This window comes from Chrysochloris asiatica, unplaced genomic scaffold (genome assembly GCF_000296735.1).
Source record: "Chrysochloris asiatica unplaced genomic scaffold, ChrAsi1.0 scaffold00008, whole genome shotgun sequence".
Taxonomy (NCBI): domain Eukaryota; kingdom Metazoa; phylum Chordata; class Mammalia; order Afrosoricida; family Chrysochloridae; genus Chrysochloris; species Chrysochloris asiatica.
Window position 1 is genome coordinate 11624477 of NW_006408526.1, and position 6202 is coordinate 11630678.

General features: G+C 38.2%; 1 pseudogene; it reads left to right on the top strand.

The window, feature by feature from the left end:
- Positions 1-1859, top strand: part of LOC102824638 — a 5296-nt pseudogene extending 3437 nt beyond the window's left edge.
- The last annotated feature ends 4343 nt before the right edge of the window (positions 1860-6202 follow it).

Below are 6202 nucleotides of genomic sequence, written 5' to 3' on the forward strand. Positions count from 1 at the left end.
AGGGATACAAAGGTAAGAAGTGACTGGCTTACAAGCTTTCAAGAGGGAACCTGGATCGACAGGGTGGGGAGGAGGGTGGAGTCTCAAGTGAGTAATATCCAACCTGTCTAGGAAGGGCTGTTGAAAAGAAATGCGGATGGGTCTCTTGTGATGCAGGGATGAATAATTGTTATCAGGATGGATTGCGAGGACTGGAAAGGTAAAGGTGGATATTTTACAGCAAAGAGGGATGTGATTAACCTTTCAGTCTACGAGCGAAGGCCCCTGGGACCATCACTGGAGAAGAACAGAAATTGGGACCCCACCCAGAGAAGCAGCGAGGCCTGAGATGGAGACAGAGAGGATGACATGAAGAGATGGAGTGGCTGAGGACTTGAGATCCAGGGAGAGAAGGGAGCTGTGTGTTGAGGACTGTGGGGAGAGAGGGGGGGCCTGCGGGGTATAACCTTTGGTTGGGTGATGATGCATGGACGGGATGGTAACAATGGCAATGAAATGATGTATGATAGAATGAGTGAAAAGCTAATGTCCCCCCATGGAAACTATCACACAATAAAAGGAAAAAAAAAAAAAAGAAGGAGACAGACTAAGTGCCTATCTATGGAAAATTGGATAAACAAACTTGGTACTTATACACAATGGAATATTATGCTACCTTGTAGAATAACAAGGAAGCTGCAAGCCACCACATAACATGGATTAACCTTGAGGACGTTATGCTGAGTGAAATTAGTCAATCACAAAAAGACAAATACTGCATAGGACCATTATTGTAAAAGCTTAATAAAAGATACCCATACTAAAAGGGGAAAAAAACAAAACAAAATACTTTGTTGGTTACCGGTGGGAATGGGATGGGGGTTAGCGGGTGGAGGGAGGGGATGGTACAGCACAGGGTAGTGGAGAGACACATCATAGTTTGGGTGCTGGGGGAGGGCAATACACAAGAAGTGGGAAGGGTGGAAGAACAAGGAAGATAGGGGATCCCTGAGGCAGATTTGCATGGTCTAAATGGGACAGAGGTAAATAGTGGTGTATGCTCAGCCTTGGAATAACAGGGCTTTGTGATACAGGGACCGACTGGAAATAATGTTAAGATGCTTGACTGACTTATGAAAGAAGAAGAAGAAAATCCTCCAGAGGAGACTCAGAAGAGTTCCTTGCCAGCACCTGCAGGCATAGCTCAGACCACACAGAATGACTTGAGGACATTTCTTGGGCATACAACCAGTGAGAACCTTCCTCCCAGTGGAGCTGTTCCAGGTACTGGGATCCCACCTCATATTGTTAAAGTTCCAACTTTATAGACCTGTCTGGAGTTTAAGCCTGAATCTCAGATTCCACTACAGAGACCTCAGAGGGATCAAAGAGTGCGAGAATAAGAAATAAATATTCCTTCATAGAGTGGCCCTAAAATAATTTGTGAGGCTGGTGAGCAAGTAATGTTGAACCGAGAAGAATTGTAAGACACCCTGACTAACAGTCATCAACTCATTATTGACAACATGCGTCATTAAATGGACAAATCAGATCTTAAAGATTTATTTCAAAATTATGGGCATGTGGTGGAGCTGAGCATTAACAATAAATTACCCAATTTGGGGATTGTTGTGTTTGATGACTTTGAACCTGCTCAGAGGATTCTTAGCAACAGGTCTATCATGTTCAGAGGTGAAGTTCATCTGAGTGTGAAAGAGAAGACTCCAGACGCCAGGGAAGGGGACCTTTGAGATAACCACCTGTGGTGAATAGGAGGCCATCGAGGCGAGCTGGGTGGTGGAGTGAGAGGCCATCCCCGTGCAGGCACAGTACAGAAACCAGGATTTGGGGTGGAAATGGGCATTGCTCTAAGGCAATGAATTACTCTTCATTGGCCATCATGCAGTAGTACAAACCCTAGTTACTGCAGAAGGCTGAATGTCTTCAACCAGACTTCAGTAACTTGTAGTACAACCCTAATCTGTTTTCAACTACTTAAATTTGTACACTTTTTGTATTAGTGGTGTGTGAGCCCCCATCCTCCCTTTACTCTACTGATTGTTTAGTCCTTCACTTGTAGAATGATATTTTAGGAAAATAGATTTTTAAAGAAGAGGAAAAAACCCAGAATTTCCTTGCTTATACAGGCTGAATTTGATTTTTGTTTTTTAAGCACCCATTTCTCCAAAGGAATGTATCTTGCTTATTATTAACATTAGGTATACTTTATTCATTGGAATATTTCTTACTTATTTTCTATACAGAAATACAGGATTGGATAAAACATTTGGAGGCAAGGAAAACTGAAATTGTTTCTTTTGAGAGTCATCTTCTGGTGTGGAGAAATTGCCATTGGAAAATTGACAATTTAGATTCTCATTGGTATAGTAAAAATGGAATAAAAAATGGTAGAGTTTTGTTCTTTTGCTGTCAAAACCTATTGTTTTTTATCATTGACATTGAAATTGCGTGATAAGTTTTAAATGTCTAGAATGCAACCAATATGCTTTTTTTTTTGAACTGGTAATTTTTTTGAAGTACAGTTTTTTTTGTGTTTAATTTGTAAAATTACGAATCAGGCTGTGAACTGCAAGGTCAGCAGTTAGAAACTACCAGCTGTTCCACAGGAGAAAGATGATGCGTTCTGCTCTCGTAAAGATTTACAGACTCGGAAACCCTGTACAGGGTAACTATGAGTCGGAACCGACTCCACGGCACACAGCCACCAATTTGTAAAAAACAAAACAAAACAAAAATCCTCCAAATCTGAAAAACAAGGACAACAACAACAACAGCACACAGCCACAGTGCCTTGCATCTTGTAATAATCTTTGATTTAAAAAAAAAACAACCAAAAATACTGAGGAAAAAAAAGAAGAAAAGATAATCTGTTCATTGACTTCCCATATTATGTGTATATATGATATCTGAGTTTGTTGTGGCTTAATGTAGTGAAGATATTGTTATATTGTCATACTCATCTAAAAGAATGGGGCTTGGAAAGGAGACATTAACAGTAAGAGGTTTTTGACTGCACGTCTACTCTAACGCTGGTAAGGGAGACAGTTAAGGAGGTTTGGAATGGATCTGACTAGAGTTAAATCCTCCACTTGTTTTTATAGAATGGGAAGGTCAATTAAAGGATGGCTTCATAATCATATCTTCCAGATCCATACCCAGAGACAACAAGCATTTGAATGCTTCATAGTATATTAATGGCTAATAAATGCTACCATAAACACCAGTCAAAATAGAGAGGGAAGCACCAGTAGTTTTAAAATAATGGGCATTTGTCTTTGTTTTTTTTGTTTGTTTGTTTCTTTTCTTCACTTTTAAAATTGTACACAAGACTCAGGAACAGCCCTGCTCTCAATCTTTTTTAAAAGGATCTCAATGATGATAATGAGCAAAGTTTAGAAATTCCATAATCTTAGAAGAGGGGGTTGAAAAAGGTGGGAGACCAAAATTTTTTTCTCAACTTCAATAAAGAAAGAATCAAAAAGATGGTCACACTCCTTCACCATTTTAGATCCCTCAAATCACCAGTATGACAAGGTACAGGAATGTTTGAATAAGAGGAATTTTAAATGGAACCTAAATAACTTGGGAGTCAAGGTTTTCTGCCTGTTGGAAGATCTATCACTAGGCTGGGGGAGATATTAAAAAAATAACACTAGTGGGAGAAATATTTTAGAGAAAAATGAAGCTTCGTATTTGAACACTACAGATAATAAACCAGATACAATAGCAATAATCTTTAGCAGAGAGAACAATTATATAATGAAATTCTGACAAATTGTTATATATACAACTTGGAGGAATGTCTTTGCTCTCCTTTCAGGAATTTCTTTCTTCCCACCAGGACTCTGGAATTCTGAGCCCATGAAAGAAGAAAAACCTTTAGGGGCTATGTTCCGCGTTGTTTTGGATAGAACCTATCTACTGGGATTTAAAAAGATATGATAAGTTCAGCTACTTCCTGAAAATGTTGCTGTATACCTTTGGTTCTGATTCATAGTGACCATGTAGGATAGAATACAATTGCTTCATAGGATTTCCACACTGTGGGATAATGCTCTAGACTGCAAGCTTGATTTGAACTGCAAGACCGGCAGTTCAAATTCATCAACCACTCCTCAGAAACCCTACACAGGATTCCTATGGGTCGGAACCAACTCAAAGACATTTCACAGCAACAAACAACACCAGTCTTTACAGGACAGACTCCTGGTGTGGCGCTGTAGGATATTCACTGGACTGCTATCCACAAGGTTATTGGTTTAAACCCAGTAGCTGCTCCTTGGAAACCCTACACAGGCTCCCTATGAGTCAGAACTGACTTGACAGCACTTAACAACAAGAACAATCCTCACAGGATCAGATCAACAGGTCTTTTCTTCCATGGAGATGCTGGTGGAATTGAACTGTTGACCTTTCTGTCAGCAGCCAAGTGCTTAACAACTGCATCACCAGTGTTACTTATTTTCTAAAAATAGGGTTTGTTAACTATGCTGCAAGTTTCCCTTCACCAACCATTGCCTTGTTTTATTTCTACATCATCACCCTTCTATTCCTATTTTCCTTTTTTTGCATTTCCGGTGAAGTCTTTATAATTCACAAGTTTCCTTCTCATGATAAGATAAGAACAAAGTATTGGCTCCCTGAAGGTCTTTTATCAGTGGAAAACTTGACATCCTTTGTCCAAGGGAAACCTATCTTCCCAATGAGGAATATTTAATTATCCTTGCTCTAAATCCTTCACTCTTTTAAGATTGCTTCTTAAACCTCAAAGATCTCAGCTATTCATATTCACAATAGACTGTATAACCTCTTGGGAATTTAAATTTCCTCCATTAAACTTCAGGGTTTTTTTAAAAGCAGATTTTCTGCTTTTACATCACTGCCAGGTTCTGTCTAAGAATAATACTTCATTTTAATAAACTTTAATTGCTACATTAATCCAGTTCATTATCCATGTGAATTGCCATTTACTGCTCTTTTTAAATCTTTCCATCTGACTCTGTGTATATAGCCTGTAAACAAAGGCAGCTGCTGAGTTTGTTCAGACTATTAATGGTTGGGATGTGCCATCTACCTTTTGTTCCCAAATTAATTAGGGCAGATGAAACTGCTTACTTCTGCAATTGACAGAGCTGGTATCTATATGGGAGGCATCATTCAGAAAGGGTAACATTTTACTATCAGAAAGGCCCATCTAACTCAATATCATAACTGTGTTTTCCAGGCCAGGTTGTGACCAATTATTCAGGACTGATTGTTGCTTTGTGATGATAAAGCAACTCCTGAAGGTGTTATTGCTCACATTATAGATTTTCTTTCTCATCTATGGAGTAACATTCATTAGACACTGAGATGGGAAAGACCAACCTAGTCTACCTAATTTGAAATATCCACCCAGAAAGGAGCTACAGACACACTCACTGAAAAGTCACTAAGTTCTATTGAAAGTCCCTGAGGATAACATGCATTCTTAAAAGTGATTGCAAATTTCATTTTAAAGAATGAGAGTTATGGAGTGATGAAGAATTTCGCATAGGCATGAAGCTGAAATACAAAGAAGAAATGGAAAGAAGGATCCAAAAAATGAGGAAAATTTTCTGTTAAAGTTGCTCTTACTAAAGAAGAAGAACAAATAAGTGGACATATCTGAAAGTGGTTTTCTAATATTTTTGTAATTCAGTGTGCAACATTGGAAAAGGTAGCACATTTCTCACTGGACTCTGTCCACATCAGGGGCCATTTAAATCTAGTGAGCAATGTGTTAAATTCCTGATGGCTTGTATGAATCACACCATTCTTTTTCAAATGACAAAATGCTGAAAGTCACCAAAATTAAACAAATTGTATTTCTAAAATTTATAATTTATAAACAATTGCATTATTTATTTTCCTCTCTTACAGTTTTAATTTATACATTTCATACCCATATTTATATGAGTATCTTTCCAATGAGCAAGGCCATTGCACAATAAAGGAATCTGTTTAATCTGTTGACACCTTTCTAAGATTTACTCACTAGGTTATCCATGAAAAATAAGCTCTAATGCCTGACTGTTGCCATTGTATGTCATATAATGTATCTTGAATGGTATTTATCCTGGTTATTATTGCTACATCATAAGTCATTTGAAAACATAGTACCTTAAAACAAGGACGAATTTTGTTCATGAATCTGCAATTTATGTAGTATTCATTGAAGATA